Consider the following 20,062-nt stretch of genomic DNA (forward strand, 5'->3'; position numbering starts at 1 on the left):
AGTAACAGTACTTGTGAGGACCTTGCTTTAACAAAGAATAAAATACTTCAATAAAGTAACAAAAAGTTGCTGCATGAACTGAGATATTTCAGTAGATCAACACAGGTACCACAGATGAAAAAACACTGACAATTGGAATCAGAAGACCATATGAGGAGAAAGGCTTAAAACCTTGATATTTGGTGAAAGACATAGAGTAACTTAACTGGATTTTCAAAAAATCTGAAATTCACAGAAATGTACAAGAACACATTTCCTGTGAGAAATAACACTAGGGCAAGCCCCCATGTCTCAGATAAGCAAAGCGGTAGCCAAATGAAAAAAATCACAGACAAATAAACAGAACTAACAGATTTCTTCCATTATTTCTTCAATTGAAAAAGGCTCCATAGGGTTTGAGCCTCAAAGGACAGATCATCTTTGGTATGAACCAGCTCAAACTCCTAAGGCACATAAAAGTTAGAATTACCTACTGCTTAAGTGAGTAAAAACTGCTGGACTGTGTTTTTCAGCTTCGTATGGAGGTAAGTACACCAAGTACAGTTCCAGATAAATTAACAGCTTTATGGATTTTTGGGTGTATACTAAGAACATGTACAGAGAATTCCAGTACTCATTATTAAACACAGTGTATTTTGAATGCTGCCCAGATTACCTTAATTTTATGCGTTTGCTATTAAATGGTTTTTATTACACAGATATGAATTCTTGACACTAGATTCACTCAAGTAGACAGGGAGTAATTGTACCTGCTTTGCATTGCAGTCCTTTTTGCACACAGAAAGATTCATTTTCTCGGTCAACCACAAACACAGATCCAAATGAGGTAGCTCTGGATGCCTATATTTCTCCTCCTCAACTACAAAAATCTCCTAAATGTAGATGAGATATTAGCCATACTGACTATATTCTTAAAAAGCAAAAGTTGAATGAGGTAAACAGATTAGAAATTAGCCTTATGAATTATATGAAATACATATTTCTATATAAACATGTATGAAAGAATCCAGAATAGCTCTCCAGAAGACGTTCTGGTTTTAATTTTCTTCTGAAAATTTGAGACAACTACACTATTTTGGACTTCCTTATTATACTATATTATTTTTAAATGAAACTGATTGACCAACCTTTGCTAATCTGTTCTACCCTGTCAAATTCCATTCCTCTAAGCTAAATTCCACAGAATGCATTTAATATCTCCAAATAAAGGAAATTAGCAAATCACTGGGCACCATGTGCATTGACCTTCGCTCTTCTTTTGAATTTGCAGTATGGTTCATTTTAGTCAAGCTGTTGAAACATTTGTGCTATAATGCATCAAATTAAGGCAACCAGCTGTGATGTTTAATTTAAGCTAAAAGTTTATGATCTACAGCTACACAATACCTGAGGGAATAACTGATATTTCATGTTACTAAACTAAATGCAGTTACAAATTGGCTACAATCCTCCTTACATTTTACTCAGAGCACAATGTCATCCAGGTTTTTTATCTGTAAAGAACACTAGAACTGAGTCCAACCTGGGTATTATAGAGAATAAATGATCAACCAGTTCTAGCCTGTGTTGAATAGATTTAAAACCTTCTGGTCCAGTGTGTTGTTAGATTACTCCTGTACTTTGTCCTTCATTCCATCCACACATGTCCGTCCACCCATATGTAATGGAGTTTCTCTACTGAGAAAGTGAGAATTAGGAGAAGTCATCAACTATTTTGTCATAATGCACCATTTTTAGCAGATATTTTGCCAAAGCAACTATGGTGGATGGGTTTAAATGCTTGAGATAAAAACAAAAAACCCAAACCCAAGCATTTTCTAGCTATGAAGTAGTCTTGCAACAAAATCCCCTCCAGCAATGGCGTTATTCTTGACAATGATAATATATAAAAGGAGAAAAAAAATGACACTTTATTAATTATTAGTAATGATGCCTTTTAGGACTCTTGAAAGATTAATAAAGAAGCAAAAAGTAAGGTATGGCTGTATATCAGATGCAGAAAATGTTAAAATTAGGTTGAAACTTCACTTTGTAAAGTAACAAAGTCAGCTAGAATATTGTCATATGGCAAAAACATTGGCACAGTACCTGGGCAGAACTAGGCAGAGCACCCAGTTCACTGCTATGTTCATCAGCAGTCACCTATACTTTTAAAAAGTGCAAGCTATAGAGACTATAGTTTATAAACAAATGACACATAAAGCACATGCTCCAACTATAAAGTCCCATGGATGACTCTTCCTGACAATGACAAGGTGCCTCCAGTGAAGCAGAAAGCTGATTTTCACAGATTCCTAAATATTCGGGGTGTTCCTTAAATATTTTCTCAGTTATAACTGACTTCAGGGATTTTCTGCAGGAGCCCAAATGCCCAGATAACATCAGAACAATAAAAGATGCTATCATCAGGCTTACTGCAGCTTTCTGGTAACAACAAGGCATTTCATAGGCATAGAAACTCCAGCAGAGGGATGGCTGTAATGGATGCAACTCCACCACAGGGTGCACTGGAGCCCCCAGTTATTTTTTCCTAGCACGGGACTTGTATGGTGACAGACAGCAATAGGAAATCCATGTAGATTCATTCTTTTGGGACTAGTGCAGCTTCCCTTACTGAAAATTGAGAAATTGCTACTACATCAACAAAATCTATTACAATTTGCTTCAACTAAAATGAGAAAAAAAAAATTAATTACTGCAAGAATCATGGGAAACTCCGACTTTAACATGCAGAAATCTGCAGAAATCTTAAAAATTAATATTAATAAAACAGATACCATTTTTGTTTCTCTAAATTAATTTTAATCACCATCCTGGTTCCTGGCCATATTCGATCTTGCATGGTTGCTGTTGGCAACTTCATCAAAGCATCGTGCAAGAGAGAAATCCATGCTGCTTGAAAGCTGATCACTACTCTGACATGCTAGTGATAAAAAACTATATAAGATCTAGTGAAGAATAAAAGCAAGCACAGAATCTGCTGCTTTCAACTCCATGCTGTTTGTTACCACTCTGGAACCAGTAGACTGCTGGATTAATGTTTGCAAACTGAAGATTACCTGGTATGACATAAATGTCTCTTTTCCTCAACAGTATTGCAAAATCTGTTCTTCAGACTCAGGAAAAAAACCCCAAAACCTCAAAATGAACAAAGCCAACCTCAGCCTAAGATGGTTTTTAATGTTCTAAACAATCGCTTAAAGGATTTTTTTTAACTGAAAACCTGGGGTGTACTTGGCTTGATCTTTAATAACACAATTATGAATTGACAATCATTAAAACACTCATATCAAAGTTTATGCAAACCATATGCCATCTGTTCAATTTCAAACAAGCACTTTAATTTCACAGTCAGAAGTAGAAACTCTGAAATAAGCTAAGTACTTTGTGGATACAAGATGCTGGAAGGTATAGCTCTAACATCTACAACATTTTCAAGTGATTAGAGTCCTTCATTCAAGCAGACACCAATTACAACCCAGAGAGGAACAAAAACAACCCAACAAACTACAAAATAAAGATTCATGATAATCATACTTGTACACAAAGTATTTCATGGTCACTTCCTCCTTTGTATGCCTGAAAAATACTGAATTCAGAATTTTTTATTACTCTGGTGACAGTGAAGGAGATCAAGTGCCTGTAAAAGTAGGCTTTAAATTCTGTTACAAGAATACACTACATTAAGAGTTGCAAAGAAAACCCTAGAGAATGAATCCATAATTTAAAGTTTTCAAGGTAAAAAAATACCCTGAGTTGAAGCACTTTGTTTTAAAATGTACTTTATTATGCTTCACTAATACCTAGAAAATATTAATCACGAGTGATGTTGTTCTGCTTATAACAGATTTTTAACAATAATTTCAACAAAAAGTATTTCAACCTGAGGCACTTTCCTTGGTGGTCGTGTAAATACCAGCAAAATTACTGAAAAAAACCCTGTGATTTCTTTCCCTAAGAACCAACCATGTCAGAGGCTTCCTGGACACAGGGGCCTCTTTACAACTCAACCAAAGCCATGTCTGTAGATGAGCATGAATGATTTGAGACTGCTTCCAACACTTTTCTAAAATTTTCTACCAAAGGTACCAGAATAAAAATAGTTTTTAAAAAAGTTAAATATAAGTATAGTAACCTTTATGCCCAGTATTACATACTGGGACTTTAGATGCTCAAAACTTCTGCACATACAGCTGAACTCCTGTTACTAAAGATGGAAAATGTTCTTTCAGTTAGTGGCTTCCATCTTTCTTTTTTTTTTTTTTATCAATACAATTGAATTCCTACAAGTACTACTTTAGTATTCCAGGTTAGCAAAGTAATAACAAATGTGTTTAACAATTAACATACACCAGAACCCCACCTGAATTTCATTTTAAAGTTCACTTGGTCTTTTTCTAACCTGATGACCAAAATTGGTAGAACTTGAAGCATTTGAAAGCATAACACTATATCACTTTTCATATCAAAATTATACATGCAGCATGTAACTTTGAAGTGTTGCTTACAAATGGTGAACTTGGTGGAGTATCACTTGAATTTCCATTTTGCAATAGAGTGCAAAATTGTATTTTCTGTCAGAAGCAACTGAAAACCTTCCAACATTGATAAACGTATGTGTGAAAGACTGGACAACACTATGGAAGAAATATGCCTTCATGAATTTTGACATAGCTGCAAAAGTAGTTTATTATTTTCTATTTTGTGTTTTGGAACAAAAAAAAAACACACAAGAAAGAATTCTGGGAAAAGTTTATATGCTGTAAATTTAATGTAATATTTACTGAAGTATTACCTAATACTAGCAAAGTTCTGTATTCTGCTATATAGTAGTTTTCTGGACTGCAGGTCTCCTGTTCACTGTTTTTTGATACATAAATTCAGTGTTTCCCTCTGCTGTTTCTATTTTATATTCTGGAAGGACAATGGTTTCTATAATTTTTTAAGACTTACCTTGAAGTTCTTTTTCACTAACGTTATGTGTATAACTTAAGAGTTTTAATTTCTGACAAATTAATAAGAAAATATTCTCATATTTCTAGTGGATATTTATTATGAAATTATTATTATAATGAATTCTTAATATTAAATGTCAACAGCTAGGATTTGAGCCCTTTTTGGGGGGGAGGCAGCAGAAGAGAGAGAGTGGTAATGTTTATATTTTTCCACTAATCAGAATGTATCTGTTTTACACGAAACAACAAGGATGGTTCATGAAAATATAAGTTCTGACATTGCCAAAAATTATATAGCCAACAATTTTACAGTAAAATTTTATGAAAAATATTTCATTTTCTGACCATAGACACTACAATCAGGGTAGCAATGACTGATACCATTGTATCTCACAATACAATCTCTTTCTAAAACTCAGTAGTGCTGCGTTCAACAATATTTTACATTCTATATTTCTATTTTCCTCAGAGAATCTCAAGAAATTCATTATTCCTAATAACTCTCTTGTAAAAACCACTCAACAGGATTTTTTTAAAACAGACACACTCATGGATTTAGAAGTTTAGAACAGTATCCCACAGAATAAATTCTTGTGAGGAAAACACCTTTTGTCCTTAAGTATCAGAACACTACCAAGTGTCAAAATATAGAGCAATCTTTATATTCAGTAAAAAGTCCCAAAGAATAATGGAAATATTGCACTTTTTCCCTTTTAAAAGTAAAGCTTTGCTAGGCTTTTATTTCTGTTCAGGAGATTAATATATTATTTATTTAATTACAAGGAAAGCTAGTGATTGGAAGGTATGGGGATGCAATATGTTCTTTGAAGAAAAGCTTCTTCAAGAAAAGTCTGATCTTCAGGACAAGTTTCATTTTCATGGTTGAAACACCCTCTAGTCATCAAGTCACTCCATGCAAGCCACTGCAGACATGGCTTGTCAAACACAGAAATGTATGGCCAAACTCAGAATGCACCAATTCTTCATGAGAAAATGGATTTATAGGCTCCAGTTCCCCTTCTAGGCCAGTTTGCCATCCACGTTTGTTTTTCTATAGTTCAATAGCAGCAATGTTGGATACAATTGGTGTTGTGTGGTTGCCACTCCAAAGTGTAATAGACATTTCCAAGCCTTATTTAAATGCACAGCCTAATCAGCCTATGAGAGACATAGCACAATGAATTGTTAATATGGATGTGCATCTTTTATTCACATCTGCAGATCTGAAGGAAGATTAAAAATTCATTGGGAGAACATATGAATACTTATGAGACACGTTAGTACATATCACTACCCGTGGAGTCAGTGTTAATTTCTTAATTCCACATTAATAGGAGCAAGAAAATGGAAAGCGACACAAATTAGTCATGCTAAATATTGATGGAATTGGGGTAGGAACATAAAGTAATTTTGAAAACATTTGCATATGTAAATAAACAAACATGCCCAGCTAAGTTAACAGTTAATTGGACAGAGCCCAGCTTTGCTTTACTGTATTTGGCTCCTCTCAAGGACACTGCCTCAATACCCAGGGACCTCACTAACACCATCTCCTTTACAGATGGGAAGAGAGCAAATACCTGGACAGAACTGGAATGGGGTACAACAAAATCTACTTTTGAAATTGTGCTCTGCAACCAGACAGTCTGAAGCCAGAAAACCACACATTATATTGATTCAGGGAATGCCTGCAATGGATAATGACTGGGTGCCTATGCACATATGAAGCAGATAGAATATGGAAACAATCTCCCAGCACATCTCAAGAATGTATCTGGAAATAAATTGTAGAGTCTAAATGTATATATATTCATACATATATACACATACACATATTTAAAAAAAAAAAAAAATTAAAAAAAAAAATCACATGTTCACCTTAGAAAATATTAGAGAACTTGGATGGTGACCTCAACAAAATGGTAATCTCTTCAACATCCATGGTGTTATAGAAACACCATCATTTGAAGAATCCCAAGCATAGGAACATCTTGATATAAAGCAATTTGACTGAACCTGAATTCCAAATGAAAGACTGGCCATCTATAAATGTCAGTGTCATATTGCTATAAAATAGTAATACTGAATGCATGTATGGGCATGTAGGAGGACAGAAGTTGTTACTCTCTAAAAATCTGATGTTGGCATTAACCAGACTGATGGTTGAACTTCGTGTTACACTTAAGCTATATGGGTCATCTTGATCTATCCTCACTTTTCTCTCTCAAAATATCCATCACATGGCTGTTCATTGCCACAGTGTCTTCCATCTCATCTGGCACTCACAGGACTATGTGATGAGCTGGATCAGCTCTTTGACATGTGAACAAATGGTTTTATTTTTGTTATATCAGCTTTCCATCATATTCAGACTGACACTGTTAAGTCACTACCTCTTAAATATGAAAAAGGAAGAAGGAAAATTAACAAAACCATCCCTTGAAGAAGCAGATTCTGCATTCAGATTCAATATAATCTGTGATACCCATAGGAACCAAGCATACATTTGGAAAGATTGGGATATTATTCCTTCATCCTATAGTGTTGTCTGCTTTTGAAGAAGAAGGAGAAATGCTCAAGTGAGAAGTAGAATGCAAAGGAGGGAATTGCTAGACACATTTGTTGTTAAATAATGCCACTCACAGAGCATATTGTGGATATGGAAAGCACAGATTGATTAAAAAATATATTTGGCAGATTTGGAAAAGTTAAAAAAAACCACAAAAAAAATTAAAGCTCCAACTTGGAATGCTTAAACCCAGCAAATTACTGTTAAATGTGAAGCTATGCTAGGAAAAGCAGTAATGTAGTGTCTTTCCCAAGGCATCTCTGATATTGACCACTATTAGACAGGATTGTGTACAAGACTGAAATTTCTGTTGAACAAGATATACAAATAAGTGATTGTTCTTACACCTTTATTTTTATTATCTTATGGAGAAAGAAGCAAGCATTACAATGGAGCAAGCAATATAGCTCACAATTAAACTTCAGGAAAATTGAAGCCTAACTTCTGGCCAAGCACTTCAACATATGCCTAATTTTAAGGTCATGCATAATTCAAGTTACTTGGAAAAAACCCTATGTATTTAAATCACACATAATGCTCTAGTGCCTTGCTGCAGCAGGAAATGACCCAGATGATGGAATGGAATTACTCATAACCTCCTTACTTTTGGGTTTTATGTTAACCCCTGGCTTATTATAAAGAAGAGTTACTGAATACCATTGACTCCAGAAATGTCTTAGAGTCTGGATGCAACTTCAACATACTAACACCATTGATGCTTTTTGAAAACTAAAGCAAATAAATTGTCACTTTTTAATAAAGAGGGATCACTAAAACAATTGAGATTATGAAATGCACCCATTTGTTTTAATATGGTTAAAATAGCCATTTTACAGGTATCAGTTTTAAAGGGTTTAGTGTTAGGCTATTAGTCTGGAAGACAGGACTTCAAAGGCAGCCTGTGAATGAAGTCTTACTGTCATTCTACAATTAACATGTTCTTCCACACAGGGAGAGAAATAAGTAATACAACCAAACGTACACTTTGGCATGCTACAAACCAGGCTGTTTTACTTGCTTCGTGTGACAAATTAGGGCTTGAACATCAAAGTGTTACTTCACTTTGTTGCAAAAAGGTCTAAGACCAAGGAGACGTGGGAAATTTAAGTACCCATACACGAGATAAATCCCTTGTTTGGCTGCACTAGTGTCTCATTAGCAAAATGTATTGGCTCTCATTCATTATCTTATAAAACTATCGTTCCTCACATGGCAGTAACTTTTTTATCCCTGTAAGACAATTAGGACGTGTTTGAACACCTCTCTAGCAAATTAAGTTTGATCACACTTAACTGTCCACCAATTGTACTGTTGGGTAATTTATTAAACTTCTATAACAAGGTAAGTCAGCAAACGAAAGAAATATAGTTCCACTTCGATAAAAATAGTTTCAGTTCTGAAGTTTCAGCTCCTCAGAACAGAGGCTGTTGATTCCTACAGATCTGCACATTACCTAACACAGTTATTGGCTATTCTTAGATTGTCTCTTTTAAATTAATACAAATACATAATCATAGAATCATTGAATGGTTTGGGTTGGAAGGAAGCTTTGAAACCTTCTGGTTCCACCCTCCCTGCATGGCAGGGACACCTCCTGCTAGATCAGGTTGCTCAAAGCCCCATCTAACCTGCCCTTGAAAGCCTCCAGGGAGGGAGCAGCCACAACTTCCCTGGGCAACCTGGTTGAGCATCTCACCACTGTCATAACAAAGAATTTCTTCCTAATACCTAACCTTAATCTCCCCTCTAAGTTTAATGCCCTTGCCACATATCCTATCACTATGTGTTCTCCTAAAAAGTTGCTCTTGTAAACCCCTTCAGGCATTGGAAGGTTGCTCTAGGATCTCCCTGGAGCTTCCTCTTCTCCGGTAGAATTATTTATTGTTCATCATTATTTATAATAATAAAGTTGTCTGTGGTAAAATGGGCAAAAACAAGATCAGGTACCCTGCAAAACACAGTAATTTCTAGAAAAACCTATTTGAATACTTTTGGTGTGGGGTTATTTTTTTAAGTGTTATTTATGTTGTTCAGTAAATATGAAAATTTACTGCTTCAAAATACAGATTTTAATTTCAGTACTTATTTTCTAGCAGCTGAAACAAGGAAAATAATGAAAAAAGAAAACCAAGAATTACATTCATTCCTCTCGAAAAACGACAACCAAGAATGAGATCTTGATTTCAGCTCAAATCAACTGTATAATGGTTTCCTATGTCTTCTTTCCCTTGTATGGCTGCATGCTAACATTTATCAAAGAAATACATTAACAAATAGGCAAGTTCCACACTAATTCCTTGTGCAATGTATATCAAAAGGTCTTACCTTTATAATAAAATCTTTATCTTTAATTTTTACCTTTATGATAAAAAGTATCCCTTAAAAATATACCAATTTTTAGTGCTACAAAATCCTATTATTTGAACTAGCAGAAAAGAGCTACATAAAGGATTTCAGTCGTATAAAAACCTGTGTCTAAACATAGCACATAAACTGGTTTTTTGTGCTTAGGAAATTTCTCCTAATTCACAGAAAACCAAAAACATTACTGGGCAAACAGAAACAATTTAAAATCTCTCTCTTTCTTTTACATGTGACATTAGTTACCATCTCCCTCTGAAATCTCAGTTAATGGACATCAGAAGAAATACAAGCCCTTCAAGGCTAAAAATTCAGCAGCTTTTCAGCAGCAACCAACTAAGCTGCTCATCACCTGCACAGTGTGTTAGTTAGGAAAGCAGTTTCTTGGTGAAGCAGGAAAACCTGCTCATTGCACATCATCCCCTTTGTTACGAGTGCATTGACACAGACAGAAATGCCAAATGCTTAGACAAGGTGCTTAACACAACAGAGCTCATACCATCCTGAGAGAGTCAGCCCCTGCTGCCAGAATCTGCACCTGTGCAACTTAGACATTTGTGGAATAGAAAGGAATTGTGTTTTTACATCACCTATTAGCTTGCTGCTGCAGGTAGGAGCCAGCAGCATTCAGCAGCTTCATCTTTCAGACCTATTCTTCAGAGGGCTCTGCACACTCATAGCTTAACAAATAAACTCTGCTACACAGACCACTCCACTGAAAGAGCAAGTTCTCCTGCTAGAAGAGCTTTGGAACAGTGGCAAATGGATCCAAACGAGGATTCCTATTATATTAATATTATATTCATATCATATTAAATTAACGTTAATGATTTTGGAGAAAATAAATTGTAGGAGCACATCAAAGTTTCACATAAACAGGAGCCTCTGTAGTGCAAACTACATCTCAAAGGTTTTAAGGGTACATCTATTTGGACTTAAGTTGACTGAACTAAATTAGTAGATCTGCACAATATATGAAGAAGGTTACAATCTAATGTCCCTGCTGTTCTTTATGTCCATAATCATGGCACTTCAACTTATGGACCTGGCCCCTAAGTTATGGACAAAGTACATCTAAGGTACCTCTCCAGGTATGGGTATATCCTGATAATGTTGACACATAATGAAATAGTCCATTCAAAGCTTTCAAAAAAGCCCCTTTCCACACTAATAAAAAAAAGCAATAAATGTCTTTTTAACCATAAGACAAATATTTATTCTTTACACATTAAATTAAACATTGGAACATAGATAGAGGAAAATCAGGTCTGTTTTGTAACAGGTGGTTTAATGAAAAAAATCTTATTTAATGGAAAGAAAATTTTCTACCACAGTAATTAATTTTGCACTGATTTGGGTTCACTCAACACATTCAATATCAATGGTCATTAACAGTTGCCTATTTAGTGCCAGTTGAAAAACAAAACAAAACAGATTTCCAGCTTGTGATAGCACTTAATGTCAGGTATTATGATGTCTTTCAGATATCTTTTTCAGCATATTAATATAATAATGTGGAGTCCACATTTACAATTTCATTCAAGTTGTTTCAGTGAAGAACTCTTTGAAAAAACAGTTTCAAAGGACAGGAGTGACAGAAGCACTATAGCGTAGTAAAGCCTCCACAACCACACTTTGAGCCTGAGAACAAAGAGGCAATTAATGATCCCAGACAATGTATAAAAAAAGAAAATAATGCAACAACAATCCGAACTTATCTTAAGATTTTGTCTGTTACTTTTGCCAGCATTCAGCAAACCCACCACAGAAATATATACTCTTTGACTACTTGTTCACCCTTGTCCTTCTGCATAAAAGCACTACAGATCTGTAGGATCCCTCTTAACTACCTGTGAGAGAAGGAGAACTTTTATTCCCTTTTTCAGTGTTTGATTTGTAGAGGTAACTTGCACTAACAATCTGATCTCACAGGCAAAAGCAAAGCTGGGAAATCGACAGCTCTTATCAAGGTAGTCTATTTTTGGCATAATTAATCTTGCATAACAAATATTTTTTAAGTAGACAGTTTCAAGAAAAGTGAAGTAGAGGCTTGCTTATAGTGAGAAAACACCATGGAGTAAACTGCAAAAAACACCTGGGAAACAATGCAAAAAATTTCAGTTTCCCTCAACCTTTAAAAACCCTTTAAAAGCCCTTTATAGAAAGAAATAACCTGCAGCTACACCACTATTCTGACAGCAACAACAACTGCACAGTCTTGGGAATGTGAAAGATCTTTTCCAAAGGACTTTTCTGAAGATGTGAAGTATTCTGTTGAATTTCATAAGGGCTCATATGAATTCTCATAATGGCACTTCAAAAATTAGAGCACCAGAACTATGAACATTTTTAATTCATGAGAGAAATTAAAATGGCTATTTTGAAGCACTTCCTAAACAAAGTCTTTCTCTAATTATCAATAAATACTACAGGTAATAGAATATACAGCTCTTGTAAGTCACATGCACAGAATTTTGGACAGGGTTGTCCTGTTTATTACGAGGACACATGTGATTTCACTTTCTTCATAAATGAAGGTGTCTAATGTTTGAGTAAGTGATCAAAGATATAGCATAGCCCTCCTAGAGTGTGACCTCTTATTCCAGACCTGGGAATAATTCAGTAAGAGCCAGACTTTCAACAAAGCTCTTTAGGTGCTCCAGGATTCAGTTTAAGTTACCCAAGTGGAACAACCCTGCCAGATAACTCATTTTCCTTAACTTCTAGTAAATATAATACCTGTGAGAGGTTAATGAATTCCCTTAAATCATGGTGCTTTATCTGACAGAGATTATTTATTTTGCTACTTAAAATAGACATTTACACTTATATGTCTCATTTTTAAGTAGCCCCTATCAGACCTATGTAATGTTCAGCTGTTCTAGGCTTAGGTTTGCTTTAATCACTGTTGCTTATAATTAGAACACAGATTCCAGAATTTATTCTGTATAGCAACACATCAACACATTCTGCACATAGTATCAATTTTGGAAGTGTCAGTATAAATAGAAAAATCAGGTTTTGGCTTTGAACTTTTGAGAGACTTAAACAGTATGAAGATACAAAAGATCTATTTAATCCATTTATTTAGAGGAAATTTACAATGAGAAATAATGTTTAGTGAGAAATAGGACAAATCTATCTGCAGGGAACAGAATTTAATTGGGAGCAAAGCCCAATAATCATCACAAAATTGCAGCATAAACCACTTCCAGAGCAAATTTGTTTTCTTTGTAGCCATAATCACATGGGACAAATCTGACCTAATCATGAAAGAAATTTTGTCATCAGCTGCTAGAAGTGTGGTTATCTGCTTGCTTGAAACTGTAGAACTGCAGAGGTTAAGATGATGAATCATTCAGAGATAATCAGGGAGAATTAAATGAATTCTCTGCCAGTTCATTCATTAACAGCAAAATTTTATGCTATCACCTTGCATTCAAGATCCCATTAGCTCTTTAGATCTACACTGATGTTATCACAATGGCTTAAATGTAACAATAATGGGACTAGCAGGATTTTTATAAACTGATTAGGCAGGAGACCTGAAAACAGTAACGATTTTTCATGGTGTTGCTTCAAATATAACAGAAATCACATTGTTAGTGCATGCCAACATCATCCATCACACGTTCAAGCTGTGCAAAGAATCCATTTCAGATCACATTAAACAGAAAATACAACCACATATGACAGGATATAGCTGCACATCTAAGGTGTTCCTTAAATATACCCACTATAATATAGCTTCAAGATGAGAGGAAAAGCTCCTGGCTTTGAAAAATTATTAAAGGACCATAGCATCTTCATGATTAAGAGTAAGAAGTCTTTAGTCCATTTACATTTTATTCCATGACACACAGTGAGTCACACTTCCAAATTAAAAATCATATGCAAGCCATTTACCTTAACCCCATAAAACAAGTCACCAAAACCTGAACCAAGAGGTGCACCCATAAGCTCAGATAGGGTTTAAAAATTGTAAACTCCCCTAGGAATTTTTGGCTCATACCAGACAACAGATGCACAAACTCTGCTCCTTTCAGATCAAACTGAACCAAAATGTGCACTTGATGAAGACATTTGGTATGCTTCAACTCATAATGAAGGTCCAGAGGACCATATTTAAGAGTAAAATCCCCCATAAAATTTCATAGACAGAATGCTAGATCAAGTACTACACTTGATAGTACAGAAAAAATAGACATTTACAGACTCATGACATAAGCAATGCAGAAAACTTCTCTAGCTACAAATAACTTGCAAAAAATACTCATTGAACCACACAAATTTTTAAAAAATCTTTGATTCTTAAAATAATTTTTCTTTTGTCCAAATTAAAAAAAATATTAACATGAAAAAAAAATAAACAGATACAGAAAGTTTCAAACAACTTCAAATAGAAACCACAAGTGTATTTCCTTGGCTTTGATTTGGAATTTAATCCAGTTCCTGACCAACAAATTATTTCTGTCTTAAAATAAGTCAAGTTTAAAGACTTAGGTTTTTTTCTCTTTGAGCCCTTCATGATAATTTTAAGATGAAATTAACAGAGTGTTAATTTGGTTACAGAACTGAAATCAAAGATGCTTCAAGGGCCACTAGACCTGCCTTGCTGTATGTCCTGTCCTAAATTTTCATTTGAGCAAATTCAAAGTGTAGACATACTCCCAAAAATGTTAGAGGAATCCATGGGGTGGAGGAGGGAAATAAAAAGCCTGGCTTGTAACAGATGGTCTTTCAAAGGAAGCCAAATAAGCCATCAGTTCTTTCTGATCCTACTTGAAATGAAAGTTACTGCTTCCAAAACCTTAAAAAAAAACATGAAAAAATTTTAAATAAAAATCATTTACTACATAAAAGGTTGCAGTAAACTTTTGTATCCTAACACCAGAGAGACAAAAAATATTTCACTTTCAGAAGTGTTTTAAGAAAGTATTAAACCCTTGTGGAACTGCACACAAAAAGCCTAAAACTGCTGAACTTTAATTCCTGCTGAAGAAGAGAGGTCCCCACAGTGGTTTAAATGGAGTTTATCTTTTTTTTTTTTTTAACAGTATTTTAGAAGAATGACCTGAATGGCATTGTAAGTTCAGCTATACTTTTTTAAGGATGAAAAAAAAAAACTTGTGTGGTAGGGGTTTCTCAGATGATCATTTGGAATTTGATCTTTTAAAGCCTAAAGGGTACTGTAGTGACAAAGCTGCATACCTTTCTTTAAAAAGATAGTTTGCTATCTCTCTAGGTACTCATTGCAGTATATTCCCTATATATATAAAAAATACCCTGTCTATTAAACTATGACTGTACTCTGCTCTTGGTGCTTTAAATGTTTCTGGCCCAAGAGATTTTATTATTATTATTATTATTATTATTAATTTATGTATTTTGTCCACCAACAGTAATTCAGTCTTGGCCTCCTTTGGATTACCATGGAAAAGGAGAGATACAAAAGAACACAAAAATTCCACTTTTCATTCTTGCTCATCTACCCCAAGCCATAAATGTTTCATTTCTTTTCACAAAACCAAATCTCATACTTTAGCTTTATGTTAACTCTTCTGTCAAAACTACCATATTCTGATTTGATAAATCCTTTTTTTTCAGGACAAATGAAACATCCATTTAAGCTGACACTAGTGCCTAAAAACCCACGTGAAGTCATTTCCTACCTATGTTTCATGAAAGCTTAGATCTGTTTTAATGCATTTCTCATTCCTCTGGGCGACAAAAATATTACAGGATTAGCAGTAGATGCAGTAGAAAGGACATTAGTAAACACCTCCAACAGATGACCTTGTGAAGAGAAGAGAAATTTTCTCTAGCTTTCAAGCACAATTTTTTGAAATCTTCCTTAAAGGTCACCAACTATTCTGGTTGATTTTGAGATTGCACGCTTACAGCTGCTATTGTGTATTTTAGCTACCATAAACCAGAAAGGTCTCAGAAAACAAAAGGAATCACTAAACTTTCAAAAATATTCTAATTTTCTTTCTTTTTGCCTCATGAAGTCTGAGAAACACTGTTTCTATTTTACTTCAGAAAGATAAGCTTTCAATTTTCTGTACAGATAAGGACGTGTGTGTTTGTGTGTGTGATGCAGCATATGGCAGTGCCATCTTTTTCCTTTCTTCATTTCCAGGCTGATGTTAAAAATAGCTCCTTGTTCTTTTGGCTATTTTGTTAAGGTCATCTCACTAATCACACGGGGCCATATGCAACTTGGTTAACGTTGGCCTTTTTTGCACTCTTCTCTTTCCAATGCAGTACACAAATCATCTTGAAATCAGAAGACCCAATATGATCTAATGAATGACAAAGTCAGCTGCCAACAACCTTTACATGTGAGGTATTATATCAATATACCTGTCCATCAAAAGCATGTTATTAAGTAAATCAAGCATTCCATGCATTCCATCATTCTCCTATATAATGGATACTTAAACCTTTCCCCTCTAAGCATGAAATGACAGACTTGCTGCAAATGAGCACAGCTCATCAGCACATCAAGTAGCTACACTTATTTGCACTCACCCAAGACCTAGCCCTTACTGACAGAACAATCATCATGAGCAGAAATTACATCTTTTTCACCTCTTATCTTTTCACACTGAAGTTGTTCTGCAGCGAAAAACGTAGAGGTCACAAATGTTACTCTTTTTTTTTTTTTTTTTTTTTTTACATTTTAAAATGGTTTGTGATTACAGAAGACAAGTTCTCATTTAGAATTTATTTGCCTATTTTTGAAAAATACTTCTTGTGTGTCCAAAGCAGCATAGCTGGGTATTAAATGCAACCAGAGATGGCTGCCAGGAAGGAAACCCACATGTGAGTGTTCATGGTACAACTGAGATGCTTCCCAAGCTTGAGCAAGAAACAGAAGAATCTGCTCTGGGGCTGGCACAAGGAAATGACAAGATAATCCCCTGTACTTCAAATCCTACAATGGAATAGGAGACTACATGGCTCTAACTCCAAAACATGGATGTGAAGCTATCAACTTATTTTCTATATTGCATGTAAGTTCAAACCAGCCACAGTACAGGATCAAGTGCAATGTACAAGTCAGTGTATAGCTGACAACTGGAATTGTTAAATGGTATTTTTTTAAAAAAAGCAAAGAGCCATGCATAAGCCTGTCCATGCAATTCTCTTAATTACATACAAGAAACCAAACCAGCCAACATTTCACAGAAAAAGGAAAGACAGTTATTTTCACTTATTTTAGAATAAAAGCAGATGAGCTGTGAAAGATGTCTCCTTGAACATAATCGTTCTCAATTGCATTAATTAGTCATAAGTATAAAATTCCACTTCTATGCCATCTGAGAAGTATATCACTATTTATAGCACAATTCAGGAACACCAGGAGCCCAGTGAGAGAACAGCAACATTCCAGGGCTATGGAGTATTATTTTATGTTTTATTTACCACATCAGTGTATACATATGCAAGAGCACTAGCACCACAAAGCAGAAAGAGGGATGCTGATGATCAATAGAGCTGTACCAAAAAGAATTGATAATCACAACAAAATGTTATATACTTGGCTTTGAAACTTCTTTAACATTGTTCACAAATAAACGTTTGCAGCTCTGCAGCCTGAAGTCATTACCAAGAAAACTGATGAAGCACTAAGACATTCAGAGAGCTAAACTCCTGTAACCTGTGTGTGTCCCTTAAGACCCTTTTCAAGATGCTGTTCCATAAGTTAGACATATGGTACAATTTAGTTATGAAGAGATGTTCAGCAAACAAAGTGAGCAATCTTTTATTAACATTTTATGTTGACACTTTTAGTGCACACTTACCTAAGTATACATAAAAGCCCGAAAAGCATTTCAAAATTTGCCTCACAAAAAAAGTCTCTCTCCTTGTATACTAGGAGGTACCTGGGCAGGGGGCAGCAGCTCTCCAGGGAGATGGGAATAACTTTCCTACCTTTCTAACCCATGTTCTTTGTGTTGATCAACTCATGTTAGCATAGGATGTCTTTTCTGTTAACTACATTATGCCAAGGCCAAAAATTATTAAATTGTAAAGCATCCTGTGCAAATGGAGGATGCTGATTACAAAACTTATAACAGCAAGACATAAGCATTAAAATTTTTTTTGGCAGCTCATGCATGGCTATCTGTTCATATTGATTTAAATGGTAAAAATAAAAACGACGTTAACAACAGCCTATGATTTTTAAAAATTATGTTGGACAAAGCTCTGTGGAAAAAAAAAAAGGTGAGAGCAAGTCTTTTCTTAAAAGTGATCCCATAACCCTCCAAAATCTTATTTTAAGGAGGAGGTGTAGCTACATCCTGGTTTCACTGTCACAAAGCACAGAAATGTTTGGGCACTTTGAACCTGCCGCTCACCTCAGTTACACAGTCCCACGTAGTGCTGAAATTCTGTCCCCCCCTTCCTCCTCCTCCTGTTTCATTATATAATCTACTTTAGTTTTATGTCCTTGACATGAAAAATATTTTTCCATACATTCATTTTCTTAAAGGTCTTATTCTTAAAAATATATCCTATTCCCTTGACAATATATCCCATTATTCCCAAAGATTCAACTAAACAGAGGCAATGCTGGGTTCTCAGCTCTAAAGGACACTTTCTAATGTGTTGATTATCCCAAATGGCTGTGACCATATAGATAGAATCATAGAACGTGCTGGATTGGAAGGAACCTTGAACATCACCCAGCTCCAACCCCCCCCCACCCCTGCATGGGCAGGGACACCTCCCGCTAGACCAGGTTGCTCAAAGTCGCATCCAGCCTGGCCTTGAGCACTTCCAGTGAGGGGGTATCCACAACTTTTGTTGTCAAGGTGTTCCAGTGCCTCGGCACCCTCACACTAAAGAATTTCTTCACTTGTAAGTCCCCAGATCAAACCTATCTTAGGCCCACAGTGAGTCACAAAGCCATCATTAGTTACTAGACAATTATTGACCAATATAAAATGAGCTGAATCCTGCTCCTGCTGGGCAGGCATCTATGCCATCATTTGTCATTAATATCCAACCTTAACATAGCCTAAGCAACCTGATAAAAGATTAAATTACCAAAAACTAAAGACACTGGACTTCACTTTTCATGAAGGCTGATAATTCTCAATCCAGGGCCAAGTCTTATCAATAAAGAAGTATTGGAAAAGATATAAGAGAACAAAATTAAGACATAATATTTTATACCTGTGATAAAAAAGTTGCTTTTTTTAATCTATACTTATCCTTTCTCAATGGCCTCTGGATGGCTAAATAGAGCTAAAAATACAATCTTAATTAAATTTGCACAAAAACCAAATCAATACAACTGATGTATGCTTGCTTGAAGCACAACCGCTTTCTCATTATTTAGAGGCTCTTTAATTTTCTCTGATGTGTCATTGATTATTTCTTAAAGGTTTTTTAAAGGAAGACTTTCACACTGAACTTACTTGCTTGAAAGAATAAGACCTCTACTACTAGAGCTTGGTTTTATTTCCAAACAAGCACTGACAGGAAAAAAGGAGAGCTTCATTCCATTTTACCTAACAGTATATCAAACAATCATAATACACTGTAATTTTAATCCTTTCCACAGGCAAAGCAGTACATATAGGAGAATACAAGCCTGTCTGGGGTCTTCCTTTTTCTGGGCTTATTTGATTTATTTTTAAGTACACAAATCTCTTTAGAGAAGGAAAACCTCAGGGCATGTGGTAGTGAAGGCGTTGTTTGCAATGATTGTTTCTGAGAGATGTTAAGCATTTACATACATTTCCCAAGTGAAAACTCAATATCCTCACCTTATCCACTAATAGGAAAATATTATTCAGCAGTACACCACATGGCCTCAATTCCCTATCCTGGCCTGAATCCATATTTTACAATTGTTAAATACTAATTTCTTAAATAACAGTTTGACATCTGATTTCATTAGAAGGCATGTTAGGAGTCTGATAACTAGCTACATTTTTCTATAAAACTCATAGGAGAGAATGATCATCTTTTCAATTAGCATAGCGCTCCTTAAAATGCACTAATGTAAATATTAACTTGATTATGCTGGCATTTGATTATGATATTTAATAATAATGTAATTTATGCTCAGATTCCAAGACCAACAGTTTAACACTATGCTGGGCTACCTTGCTACTGACGTACCCAGAAAACCTCTGGAACTGTTTTTCCCCCCCAG

The 20,062-nt window shown here is 35.2% G+C and overlaps 1 protein-coding gene across 6 annotated transcripts in view; it reads right to left on the reverse strand.

Annotated features, from left to right (window-relative positions):
• Window positions 1–20,062, reverse strand: part of CCSER1 (coiled-coil serine rich protein 1) — a 669,425-nt gene that overhangs the window by 260,656 nt on the left and 388,707 nt on the right. The window lies entirely within an intron of this gene.

This window comes from Heliangelus exortis, chromosome 4 (assembly GCF_036169615.1).
Source record: "Heliangelus exortis chromosome 4, bHelExo1.hap1, whole genome shotgun sequence".
Taxonomy (NCBI): domain Eukaryota; kingdom Metazoa; phylum Chordata; class Aves; order Apodiformes; family Trochilidae; genus Heliangelus; species Heliangelus exortis.